Genomic DNA, 13,291 nt, shown 5'->3' with positions numbered 1-13,291 from the left:
TAGGATCATTCAGTCTGTACCATATGTACGCTTGTCTGTTATGGATACATGGAAATAATACAACATGATCGAATCTGGGAATGCATTGTTTACGAAATGCACCATACTCTTGGTACATTTTGTAAGTGGATATTCTTTCTATTGTGAAAAGCCAATCTTGCTCAAAGAGCTTCTTTTTTGCAAAACCCGGACGCTGATGCACATCTTCAATAGTAATGCCTAAAGAATTCAAGAGATGTTGCATACTAAGATATTTGTTAAAGGAGGCTGAAGTAGAAGAGTCCAAGAAGAAGAGGGTGAGGAGGGCACCACATATTATAGTTGCTTATATTAAAAAAATACTAAATTCACTACACGGTAAGTCGATCATAATGTTCTCGCCTGGAGCTGCCAATTCAAAAATGGTCCTGTGGCACTAGGACCTAATCAAACAAATAACTTCCAAAAAGCAAAGTGAAACCACTTTGCTAAGAAAGGCGCCTCTCAGTTAGCCCCAAATAGGTTGCTAATCTTTGATATATTAGAGATTAGATATCCAATTCATGTTATACAGGTGATGAATTTTAAAGAAATATTTTTCAATGAAATATTTAGCAGGAATTGTTTAATTCACATTCCTGTAGTATTTGCCGCCAAACTTTGTTCATGTAAATCACACAATGAGTTTGCATCTCAAATTGTCCATAATACTCTAGTGCCAATGCATTTCGGAATTAATCCTTCTTCAGGGCGGTATTCTAGCAACAAACAATTAATATAGCATGACTTATTACATTGTTAATAGTATATGTACATACAACAGCCATTGTTTAAAGGTTATTTAAAAAATCACATACCAATCCGCGAATCACGTCCATTTGTAGAGATAATGAGAAAAGCAAAACGGAATAACAATTAGTTAACTGGAGTAAATGTGTACATTCTCTATTTTAACTATGCGTACGTGTCATACCTTGGTCATGCCGAACGCTGTAATCGTGGTGTTGTGCGAGGGTACAACACGATCTATAAAAAAGTTTAACAAAAACACTATATCATCCTCAAGTCTTTCCGTAGGTAAAGCCTGTATAATCTAATTGTTACTGTTGTACTTACTAAGCTTCTGTTGTGCACAAAGCGTGACCGCAGAGTGAGCCGCTTGCAACGCGCTAGCGTTATTTTCCTTTCGTTTTAAAGGTTACCATGGAGACGGTGTGAGGCGTCGTGGTTCAGTAAGGAGCACGTACGCCTCGCGCCCCACCCTCGGGCGCCAGCCAGGGGGCGGGGATGTCTCCATGGTGACCAACCCATTCAAAGTAGACGCGCGTAATTGTAATCTCATGTCTACTGAGCCAGAGCAATTAGGGGACTGGCAGTGTGTATTCATTAAGCGGATCCTAATAATGTATGCAAGGCTAAAGGTTCAAAGTGACTAAATCTGGGAAGTGGGAAGTATGAAATGAAATAATCCATAGTAATCCAACTCTGGAACATATATTCTATTACTATGATGTTATATAAGCAATGAGTTTTCCACTATTATGAAGACATAAACCGAGATCTCGTGTATTCTTAGAGAAAGACGTGGCAAGGAATGTAAAATGCAGTTAAATAGCGGAACAGTAGCAGCGGTTGTTTTCATAGAAAATATTGATCTACTGTGAATAAAATATAAAGTTGATTCTCTTCTACAAACATTATATTACAAGAAACACATAAAGTTTATTTCTTCATTGAGCCCCCTTGGAGTAAGGGAACTCAGACGGTCTATCCAAAAGGATTCTCTTTGATCCATTTTCCTTTGGAAATTCTCGTGGGTGTCTCTTTTTGAAACCACTTCTAGGATAACAAAGCGGATTTGAGCCAAGTTATGTCTCTTCTCATCCCAATGTCTTGACACCGCTGAGTTCAGATTGTGGTTCCTTATGCATGATCTATGTTCATTCCACCTAAAAGTAGAAGAGTCAACATACTTTTCAGATCTTCAGATAAAGAGTTTTTAGGTGGAAAGTGAATTTGTAGATAACCAGATAGTTGGCGCCATTTCCAGCGTGCAGATAGTGCAACCAACCCAAACTCATGGTGTATTACTGCATTTGGTATGCACATTGGGAGATGCATAGCAGATTTTATCAATGAACCCTGTGTGGAGTCCAGGATTGCACTCCTATCGCTTAGGCACATGTCCATGGAATACAAAATGAAAATTTCTATTTTTAACGTCAAAAAATCAATCATGGGGATTAATACAAATTTACAGTATTTTGAATAAATCCTTTTTAGTTGAGATAGTGGGGGGCGTGACTTGTTTTTAATCAAATCTGTCCATTCCTTAATTGTGTTTTGAGCAGGGAGATTATAACCCAAGTAGATTGCACTGGAGGTGCATGGGATTTGAGTTTTCATAATCTCCCATTGGTATCCCTTACTATTTTGCTTAGTGCCAAATTTCAAAATAGCTGTTTTTGCAGGATTTGGAGTCAAATTGTGTGCAACTGCAAATTCCTCAAAAAGCAATCGCTTAGTTTGCAACCCGGCCGGCGTAGGGTCAAAGACTCTATCATCTGCAAACGCAATCCATTTCATCCGTAATGAGCCAATTTTAACAGAACAGATTGCTATGATCCCATTCCTTATCAAGGTCAGAAAGATATAAATTAAAGAAAGTTGCCGCTAGATTGCAGCCTTGCTTAAGGCCAATGAATGTACTAATAGGGTCAGTTGTTCTTCCGTCTGCAGACATTTTTATTTTATAGGAAGTGTTAGTATGGAGTTTAATGAACCAATAAAGTAATACTGTCGGAATTCCCATGGTCCTCGTTTTATTCCACAAGAGGTTTCGTACCACGTGATGAAAAGCTGATGACATATCTATCATGGCTATATATACGAATAAGAATTCTTTCCTTTGGTGCCAGCGATCAAATGTGACATGATAGCAGCATTCAGAGAGGTGCTCATGCCCTTCCTAAAACCTGTTTGGCGTTTCGAGTAGAGGTTGCTTTCCTCGATAAATTTTTCAAGGTCGTGTAAGAAGAATTGCGAACAATTTTGTGTCCGTATCAGAGATCGGCCTGTCCTTCTGTGGGAGAGAAGGATCACCCTTTTTGAATATTGGAGCAAGGTTCGCTGAAGTCCATGAAGGGGGAATATGACCAGTACTAATAATGAAGTCAAATTTAATTTTCAAGATTCCCCACCCAAAACTCGGGATCAGCTTTATAAAGACATGGAGAGGCCATCGGGGCCTGCTGATTTAGAATAGAATATTTTTTAAATTGCCCATTTAAGATCTTCCAGTGACAATTCCAAACGGGCGATCCTGCTATAGCACAGCTGTACATTTGACACAGACCCAAATCTCGCTGGAATGTGGAATTTCGCTGTTATATAATAACACCATACTCGGTCAGATATACAGAAAGATGTGGCCAGTGGAATACTTTTGCCGTCTCTTTTCATCATACGCCATATTGTTCTAGTATCATGTGATGATATAGCTCTTATAAGGTCACAATTCTCTCTATTATATTTGAGGATACGAGCATGTTTAAGATTCCGATTAAATACCTTCAGAATTTGCAACCGCATAGTCCGACAGTGCAGTGCTCCTAGGCCTAAAGTTTTAAGTTGTCCAAGTGCCTTATTTTTCTCTCTTTTTAGAAGTTTACAAGTGGAGCCAAACGGGTGATGGTGGTCAATCCTAATATACCTTTTGCTAAAAATGAAAAGAGCATTGTTAATCACCTCAGAGTAGCATTTAATCAAAGAGCATTCAATTTCATTGTGAGGAGGACCGATTGATCGTATTTTGTGTGATACATGCTTAACAAATTGCTGGCACAAACCCTGACTCCATCTAATGGAAATTTGAGGACTGTCGATTTCAACTAGTGCCAAGGCTGGCTCAATGACTAATAGTCTACATTCCAATTTCAATTTACAAGAAATCCGTGCGTGGTCACTAGATAGTATGCAACTGCATTTCAAGGATGAGATCAGAGCGGAAAGGGTACGAGTAACAGATATGAAGTCAATCGTCGATGACTTGGATCCTCGGACCATGTAATTTGGGACTTCATATTGTTACAAACATATCCATATCCCAATCTCCTAATAACTCTCTAAATTCCGCACCCCTTCCACGTGATAGATGGGAAGGTTTTAGTAATCCACACTCACTCGGTTCCCTACAGTCACAATTGAAGTCACCACTGATGATGACTTCTAAAGATTGATATTTACTGGATATGTTTCTTACAGTCATCAAGGTCATCCAGCATTGCATCAATCGAGATACCGGCAGGATTCCAGTATAGAGAAATGATTAAGATTGAAGGGTATTGTGACAAGTAATTCTCCACTAGTACACCCAGAAGGCTCGCTGATTTCCATACCCACTTTGACTGTAAATTGACCGAGTTATTGATAGCAATTACAAGGCCACCACTTGGTCGACCTAAGAGGGACGGACCTCTTTGCAAGCTTACAATAAGTGGAAAACCCTGGTATGGAAAATGAGGTCAATTTCATTGTCTCCTGTAATATTAAAATCGTTGGTTGGTTCTCTAACAATAGTGATGCGTGCCAACCCATGAAATTAGCATAGCCGCAGGTATTCCATGAGAGAACCCTGAGAAGATGGTTTTCAGAATGCTATGAGGTGATGGGTGATATTTTAGATCCCAAGATGGCAGTAATCATTGGTTCAAGCCATGGAATACCTTTTGCTATAGCTACGTGGGCTAATGGTGCATGCAAAATCTCCATCAACGCTACCATTAGTTTTTTGAGTAAGCTTGCCACTCTGCGCTTTCACAGCAACGGCAGGGTCAATGTAAGCTAAGAAATCATTGGCTGTTGATTCCAATTCAAAAGTGGATAGATTTAGTCCTTGATTTTTGAGCTCATCACGGTTAAACCAAAGAAACTTCAAGATAGTTTCGAAGCTCAGATAACGTATAGCTCCACAGTTGGCAGTCTGGGCTATGGAAACTCTCAAGATGTCCTCAGATTTAACCATTCTCAATTGAGGAATGCGTGAAAAAAGAGACAAGATAAAAGATCGATTTATGTGCTTCCTAGCAGTCGAGGTCCTATTACCTTCAAGGCCAACAAGGTAGAGTTTGTTGTCTGCCTCGGGTGGATTCTCGAGATTTTTTTCTTCAATTTGTAAGGGAAGAGTAGCTTCTACCTTTACCGTCTGCAATACGGAAGCTGGTAACGCATTTTTTTGAGGTTCAACATTCAGAGCACCATCATATAAAGCCTTTCTCAAAATTTCAAGTATTTCATGATGAGAGTTCACAGGGTTTTTTTGATCCATTCGAGGGGGCGGCAATATTTCCTCGCTGATCATCTTCGGTGGCAGGGTAGGTAGCACCTTCGTTAGTGTTTCAACACTCAACGAGCCCTCCTCAAGAGCTTTTTTCAAAATTTCGAGAGTGTCCTGATGGGACTTCACGAGGTCCTTGGTGTTGATCTCAGTAACAGATATACTGAGTGCAGGACCATGTATGGAAATACGGTTGGGGGAAAAAGTAGTTTTTACCACCTCATTATCAATGGTATTCTTTTTAAGTGAGGCAGGCTGTCCAAATTTCGACTCATTGTCTAACAAGAGTCTTATCCTTACCAAGTGTGGTACTTGAAGATTTAGCATTACATTGATCAGATTCAAAGTCTAATTGTGAAACTTTGCCCTTCCCGTTTACCATGTTTGAAGAATGGCTGTTACCAGTCTCGTTTTTTCCCAAAGAGGTGCCTGGGCAGCATGGTAACTCGGTGCACACAGCACTGTATGATTTTCTCATAAGCGTGTTGGAGTCATTAATGATTTTTAAGTCATTATTGGAGATGGATTGTTCGAGAAGGACCTCTTTTCCAGTCGTACAGCTTCTTCCCAAAATCGGAAAATAGCTATTCAAATTTTATTTCAGATTTGGAAGTGATGTCTCTTAATTCACTTTAACCTCTATTCCGCTTGCTCTTGATTCGGAAGTGACCAGAGAGCTTTTGGCAGAGGTATCAGCAGGGACAAGCTTAGTATTTGTCAGTTTCACAGAATCCATTAGTTTTTTAGAAGTGGATTCGATCTTTGTTGTTTTATTGCGTTTTTAGTTTTATTCTTGGGGTCGGTATAAGTGCCTCCTGACTTTCCTTTGAAAGCTGCTGTAAATCAATACTTTCCTCCTCAGAAATTACTATCACCGTTTCTTGTTCGGGAATCCGAGAGCCATCAGGTCTCAATGGTACAGAATTATTGGCCACGTTGTTAGTGGATTTTTTAGCCATAGATTCCTTTCTCCTCTTAGCATTTCTTTTCATTGCTCCCAAGTGTAACTTTTTTGTACAGCCTGACATGAAAGAGAAATTCTCTTCAGAGTTGGAACATTCCTGTTCCTTCAGCTGCTGTTCATTGAGTACCTTCACCAAAGTCGAAGGACTATCCGGACAATCAGCTGGAAGAACTAGCTTGGCTAATTTGGAAGTAATTGGGAGATTCATTGCCTCTACTGAAGCTTTGAGTTCTTTTATTTCACAAGTGCATTTGCACGGCAAAGAGGCAATGGGGATTCCTGGCGGCTGGGTGGTAAGAGAACCTGCCTCATCACAGGATTGAGTACTTTTTCAAGTTGGACAGGGGCAGAGTGAATAGACTGACTGTTAATGGCTCGTAAAGTGTCGGCTGCGATAATGAACCCTTCTATCTTGTCCATTTGGGAACATAGATGATGCAAAGTACCTTTTACCTCCTTCAGTTCTAAGTGGGTCAAATCATGACCCTTATTCAGTAGATCAAGTATTTTAATGATCACTGGAAAAGTACACAGAGATCGCAGGTCTTTCTCGCCCGTGTCATTAGGACCCCCCAAGGGGTCAATTTGGGATGGCCTAATAAAGACATCTGCCGAATCAGAGGAATAATGAGAGGCGCGGTGGTGGTAATTCATACTTAATATCCTGGTGGTAGTCTCTATCAGGCTCCTTTACAAAACTTTGATCACATAGTATTTGAGAATGTACCATGTGAGTCTTTTTTGAAGGCACATTAACTCTGCTCGTCTATGGCCCTATAGTACGAGACACCTGGTCATCTAGGGCAACCATATTTTTTATGATAAGATTGTGCTGGGCATTGGAAGGTATATTGGACAAAGGGACTTCAGAACAGCTTCGGTATAGTTCGTCTGAGGGCAAGGCTGCGGAGCTGTTAGTGTTCCTATAACCAAGAGGGAATGCAGAACAAGGAGTCGATGATAAACTCATTTCATTAGCATGAATCATAACCACGTGTGGTGGCAAAAGGTATAAAATAAAGCACCGGCAGCGACAACAAACTCCCTGCTGTAATAACTGAATAGTCCCAGCGCCGTCCCAAGCCGGAGGCTCGAGCTGAGAATCTTTGGCAAGGGCTTGCATCCCATTTATTTCTAGATTTTCAAATGTTGTGCACATTATACAGTGCTGGGACACTGGCATACATCAATGACCGTCACATGGAGTGTTGTGGGGTATTTTCAAACCCTGAATGTGACCCATTGGATATTTTGCAGAGATTTCAAGCTCAGCCAGGCAAGAACAAAGTAAAAAAAAAAAGTCTCGGCTTGTATCATTGCGCATTCTCGTATGTATAGTCCTGCATTTAGGTGTAGAGAAATGTTAGGTTATTGCGACTTGCACCGCGCACCCCTGACAGGTGCTCAGGCGGTTCTGAAAAGTAAAGGAGCTGGGGTGGTTAGTAGGGTTTACAGGGGGAAAAGTGCAAGAGGGCTTTGATGTGCTGTTGGTATCCTCAGTTCGGAAAAACTGGTCACTGTGTGCTGTTATGGTTTTAGTTGATTGGCATTATGTGATGTTTTGTGTGTGGTTGTATGCAGGTGTTTTCATGTCCATGTTGGGTGTTCTGGAGAGTTTGTAGAGTGTAGTTTGGGTGTTGTGAATGTCTGTTGGATGGTGGGTATGCAGAGTGTTAGTTTTCAGCTGTCACTTGGAACTTGTTTTGAGAGTTTTCTTTCAGAATATTTTCAAAAGAAAGAGTATGCATGGACTGGTGATGGGTGGAAAAATTGGATAGTGGTTTTTCTACATCACTAGTTTCAATAGGCTGCAGAATGTTCCTATTCAGCGCAGAGATCGAAATTAAGAGTGGATAAGCAGGAGCTAAAATCAGCTTTTGAGTCCAGCATTAACCAGAGACCAGGAGCTACCCAGGGATCAAGTCCTAAAAATAAGTGGCGGGACTCCATAATGGGATGTGACGGCATTTGAAATTAGCATATCAAGGTGAAATATGCTAATTTTATTCAATAATTGGCTTTGCATAATCATACAATTTGCACAGGATGAATGGCATTTGCCTTTCATAAAATCAACACGCACACAAAACCAAGACTGGATATTTTCTTCTAATAGTGTTAAAACATTAAAAGGTGTGCATGTTTTAAACTCTGAGCACCAATAACCATGTTTACCCTGGAACATGCAGTCTCGAAACGTGATATTTCAGCTTTTAGTTGTGGTCTATTTTTTCATAAGCTTGTCGGGTGCAGTGGTGAAGTGCCAGGCCTGCGAACCTGCCACTGCGGTTCCAGTCCCAGAGCACAGCTGTAAATGCATAAATTCAAAGAAAACATTCAATGGTTATTTTACACACAGCCTGTAAAATACCCAGTGGGGCGCCGTCCAACCTCTGAAAATAAGTAGGTGGGCGCTGTCCACCTGCGTGTAGCCTGGACTTGAGCACTGGAGCCTAGCATTGGGGAATGAGCAGCTAGTACATAGTGTTCCACAAATCTGACTTCCACAAATGATGCAAACTTATCCTTTTGTCCATTATTTTGGACCCTTTATGCTTTTAATGTTGTATAGAAGTGGCCTAATGTTTGTTTATAGATTGTCCTAAATGGAGAGAGTTAAATTCACATAGGTATGTTGCCCTGGGGAGCCAAAGGTAGCTCCCGGTAGCTGCTGGTATTAGGCAAACCAAGCTCTTCTAGGCTACAAGCAGGAGATAAATGGCTCTCAGCGCCCCTCAATTTTGAACCCTCCCTTCTGCTGCAGAAGAGCAAACATTTCCATCTGCCAACAATGTGGTTTCACATGTCTATGCATCCTGCATGTAGATATGCTTGAATTCTGACGGGCTGCCTTCCTTTCATCTTAACGCAGTCCCCAAAATGAATACCGTTCAGTTGTGTATTAACACATTTTTTCTAAAATGTTTTAATGACTACTGGAATTTACTGTGACGCAGGGAAGTTTACAGTGGTTTGTGCGATGATTTTTTTTTTAATTTTTTTATTTTTTAAGTTTGTGGATTTGTCAGAAAAGATCTTGAGCCCATGCGGATGCCTTGTTAGAAAGTGTGGGACCCAGATTCCCATTTAAAAATATGTTGCATAGCTCCTCCTTCACCCCAGCCAATCTACTCCCCTGCCAGAGCCAGGCTTGCAGTGACTTTTCCCATTGAGGAGACCTGATGAGTGGGCAATGGGCCATTGGAGTGAGCGTTACTTTGGACGAGCCGTTCTTTCAAGATGGCGGCATTTGGGCCAAAAGCCACCACACATCTCCAGTTAGCAATACAACATCCCAAGACGTCAAAGTAAACCCACTTTTTATTTTGTAGCACCACATCACATGCAACAAGCTGCAGGCCAGTGTCCATCAAGGACTACAAGCAGGTGCCCTTATCAAACAATCTTTTGTTGTGTCTCAAACGCACACAAGATGTATTTGGGTCTCGCATAGCTTTGTGTTCTTGTGTAAGGGCGCATTTTGTTTTAACTTAACTTTTACGTTACAATTATGCAACCAACTACAAAAGCTCAAACGTGAGTCTGGGCCACCAGAGCTTGCTAAAGAAAATGCTCCAGTAAAATTGTGGTTGTAGGGGACCGCTCCCACAGCCCACCCTGTTAAACTGGCTACATCAATCCCTGGAAGGGAGTGGCCTGGTGAAACCCACTCCTGCATCGCATTTGTGTTCAGCGAGCTCAGCCTCTTGTTTGAGCCTACTAATGAATAACATTTTTGGGGTTGGCAGGAAATGTGTACTCTAATGCAGCATGTGTAGAGTCCTCGGAGACCCTAGCGTGTCCCGCGCCTGCATAAGCACTCTCGTGCCAAAGCTGTTACTTTGTTCTCTACCTGCAGGGCTACAGATGCGGTCCAGGGCATTCGTGTGCTGTCTGCTTTCTAAGAAGAGGAAGGCTTTGTCACCAGCGATTTCCGGAACGCAAGCGTTCAATGTGTGCAGTTTCTTTATGTGTAAGTTTGTTTTATTTTAAAACGTATTTTATTTAAATGCATTGGTGTCATTTTTTTTTTAAGTACGTTTTTCCACTTAAAACACTCCAGAGAAACCTAAAAGGGATGTGTGGTGTGCGATTTAGTTATATTGTGAGGTCGAGTTGGTGTGTCTTCAGCAATGCTGGTGCAAAAACACAATTCTGTCACGACAGCGGTTCCATGTTATTTCTAAGAAATAAATTACTTCATGGTAATTTACTTAGTGGAATTAACTTCACATTTTTACTTCAACTTCTTTTATTTATTGGGGGCACCCCCAAGATTCTCCTCCCTCCCCCCCCCCCCTACTCTAAACCCCTCCCCACTCCACTTTTACCCTTTAACCCACAAAATTAAACATATATTCAAAGTAATTAGAAGGCAATTCCACTAAGCAAATTACCACCAAGTAAATTACTTTGTGGAAACAACGAGAGACCCTGACAGCCTAGTTTGGATGCAGAATCCTTGCGTTGAACTTGCGCACACCCCATATGGATCTTGGGTCCTAGCAACTGGCCCAGTGGTTAAACAAACTGGGTAAGCAGGGGTTCTCCCGCCCTATAAACATTATAGGTCTACCTTCAAAAGGCTACTCTCTCAGATACGCCCAACCCATACCACACAAAAACTAGAGAAATCATTAGGAGTCCTGTTTGACTCCTCAGCCAACATCTGCTTAGCTCTGGCAGCCTCCATCTTGTGCTACTAATGCAGCTAAAATGCTTTGTTTTCGAAGCCGACTGTGCCTTCATCACACCCTCCATTATATCAGCTAAAAAAGACTATTGTTGTGTATGGCTTTTAGCCATCACCTCTTTTGATTGGCTGTACTCGCCGTGAGTGGGAACTTGCATGCCCAGATGTGTGCCTGCTGTGCCTAGTGACCCAAGTTACACTTCACTGATGATGCCCAATGAGGCTGAAACATGCCTGGGGTTGCTTCTTTTGACGATTTCGTACAGAAAGCATGTGACAGAGCAGTTTTGGCTGGACTTCCTCTTTTGGGGTGGCACCAAACCTGATTTTCATATAGTATATCCAGGACCGAATGGAGGTGATTTGGGTTGGGAGATGCATTTTGTATTTCATTTTCAGTAAAAATATAGCATTTCGTTGCTGGACTGCCCCTGTAGGTGGGACCGGACTGATATGCAAGTGGGTCCACTCTCATATGCAAATTAATTGTTCTCTCTGCAAATGATGTGGTGGGCTAAAATGTGGTTGTGGACTGTAAGCCTACTTATTTTGCCCATCACGTTTCTGTGAGGATGTATTTGGCGCTGTCAGTTTTATTGGTAGTGTGATTAGTGTCTTGTGTGTCAGTATTATTAAAAGAAGGGAAAGGAGTAGATGTTATCTACTGCCTGAATTGTAAACCGTGGAAGTAGAAAACTAGGGCACAAATCCCAGCTTCCGCACTTGACCACATTCTGTGATCCTGGGCAAATAACTGCACACAGTATTTTCTTTTATTTAACTGCCAACATTGTACTCGTAAGAATAAAGTACCACCATTAGTATGTAAAGCCTAATGCTTTTTTTTTTTTCATATTTCGGTGTTTTTTTGGACAGTAAATTGCACATTTTGTAGGCCATTTTTCCAAAAATGTTGCAGGGGGAGAACCCCCCCTGCACCCTCCTTGGGGGGAGGAGTGGGCTCACGCGCTACGCGCGCTCACTACAAGATTCACCCTTGGAAATGTATGCCCCACCAGCTTTTAAACTCACCAGCCGCCACTGATTACAACCCTAAAGTTTCGCGCTATAGAAAATTCTGGACTAAATAAAAGCGCTTGCGGCTTTGTTTTGACATGCTGCCAAGCAAATGTACTGCTAAACCACTGGGTGGGGTTGACAGAGGTTTTTGTGCTTTATGGCTTTGTTAAAACACCTGTGGAGTAACTTTGCTGAAAATGTTGGGGGGACAGGGGTTGGGTGGAGGGAGGGCAGATTATTGTACCGAGGTAAAAAACTTATTCGCAGCGAAAATGACTACGGTCAGTTCCGCCGTGATTTTGTACCTCGGTCAAACAACCTAAATTCCTGAGGGATAACACTAGATTACTACACCACAAGAGTCCATTGCTGACGCTCTGTTATAACTTCCACAAGACTGGTGGTGTATCTTTAAAATTCAATTGGGCCCCCACACATCTTCAGCCGGCATGCCATGCACCCAGTAACACAACATAACATTCACAAACTTAATTCCAATAGAACATACAAACAATGCATTATTTATCTTTCATTCAGACAAAAAAGTTAACACACATATGCTTGCATACACTCACTCACTCACACACAAATGCACCCAGCACCTCCATTGACATACACTGTGTGCACACAACATTTATATTTACATATACAATTACACATGGAAACAGTGGCGCAAAATCCATTGATCCGACCAGACTTTATCACCCCTGATCCCTGAAATCTTGGGCTAAATTGACTTGACCTAGCTGAACTAGAAAGCCATAGCTGAAAGGAACAGATTCACTGGAATGTCAGCAATTCCCTTGATTTTTCCTTTCATTCAAAGGCAGAAGCCATCGGTTAATGCAGTGCACTGGGTGACCAGGTATACTTGGTATCAGTTTTGAAATGCCATATATATCCAAACTTGGGTTCTGCACAGCACCTTATGTGTACGTGCTGATAGATTTTTTTCTAAAATTAAGGTATGTTTTCCTGTGTTCAAATGGCTCCAAGCAGTGGAGTACCAAGTGGGAGAGGCAGGGGTGGCAGGCTGCCCCCCCGTGGCTCCTTTAAGAGCCAGACCGGGACATTAGTCATTGGGACACCTCTCCCGTTTGGCACATCAAAGAAAGCGCCCAACGGCAAAGGTGTCCTGCTGGACAATGTGTGCTGAGCAATTCCTGCTCAGCAGGCTCATTGTCCTGGCAGCAGGACACCTTACCCGTTTCAAATGGGAGAGGTGTCCCGTTGCCAGGACAATGTCCCAAGGAGCTCCGGGCAGCCGAGGGTCCTCACGTTGCTCTGTATCAACAGAGTA

General features: G+C 41.8%; 1 protein-coding gene across 6 annotated transcripts in view; it reads left to right on the top strand.

Moving 5' to 3' along the window:
* The window catches only part of LOC138471710 (uncharacterized), a 375,044-nt gene that overhangs the window by 301,754 nt on the left and 59,999 nt on the right, over positions 1-13,291 (top strand). For 5 of the 6 annotated variants that reach the window (XM_069609482.1, XM_069609480.1, XM_069609479.1 and 2 more), the window contains one exon: positions 10,138-10,251. The exons of the other annotated variant lie outside the window; for it this stretch is intronic. The gene's annotated coding sequence lies outside the window, so the exon portion shown is untranslated. The remainder of the gene's footprint in view (positions 1-10,137; positions 10,252-13,291) is intronic. 6 annotated transcript variants of the gene reach the window in all.

This window comes from Ambystoma mexicanum, chromosome 8 (genome assembly GCF_040938575.1).
Source record: "Ambystoma mexicanum isolate Mex_15411 chromosome 8, UKY_AmexF1_1, whole genome shotgun sequence".
In the NCBI taxonomy this organism is placed as follows: Eukaryota; Metazoa; Chordata; class Amphibia; order Caudata; family Ambystomatidae; genus Ambystoma; species Ambystoma mexicanum.
Note: the sequence above shows the minus strand (reverse complement) of the source record. Positions and strands in the feature narration are given on the sequence as shown.